The sequence below is a fragment of the Sinocyclocheilus rhinocerous genome, unplaced genomic scaffold (assembly GCF_001515625.1).
Source record: "Sinocyclocheilus rhinocerous isolate Xijiao unplaced genomic scaffold, SAMN03320098_v1.1 scaffold1153, whole genome shotgun sequence".
Lineage (NCBI taxonomy): Eukaryota > Metazoa > Chordata > Actinopteri > Cypriniformes > Cyprinidae > Sinocyclocheilus > Sinocyclocheilus rhinocerous.
Genome location: NW_015624593.1, coordinates 146,533 through 146,843, shown reverse-complemented (window position 1 = coordinate 146,843; position 311 = coordinate 146,533). Strand labels below are relative to the sequence as shown.

General features: G+C 54.7%; 1 protein-coding gene across 1 annotated transcript in view; it reads left to right on the top strand.

Moving 5' to 3' along the window:
- LOC107745145 (INO80 complex subunit B-like) overlaps positions 1 to 311 on the top strand; it is an 8,194-nt gene that overhangs the window by 5,458 nt on the left and 2,425 nt on the right. The gene's annotated exons all lie outside the window — the stretch shown is intronic.

Below are 311 nucleotides of genomic sequence, written 5' to 3'. Positions count from 1 at the left end.
AAAACCTTGGGGGGGGGGGGGTCTCTCCTCAACCACCACCAGTGGTGCAGCATCCACTTGGATGATGCGACAGCAGCCACAGTCCCAGCGCCCAGTGCGCTCACCACACACCAGCTACAGGAGAGGAGAGAGAGAGATAGAGCCAATCAAGTGGATGGGGATTATTAGGAGGCCATGATTGACAAGAACCAGTGGAGGGAATTTGGCCAGGACACCGGGGTTACACCCGTACTCTTTACGATGAGTGCCATGGGATTTTTAATGACCACAGAGAGTCAGGACCTCGGTTTAACGTCTCATCCGAAAGACGG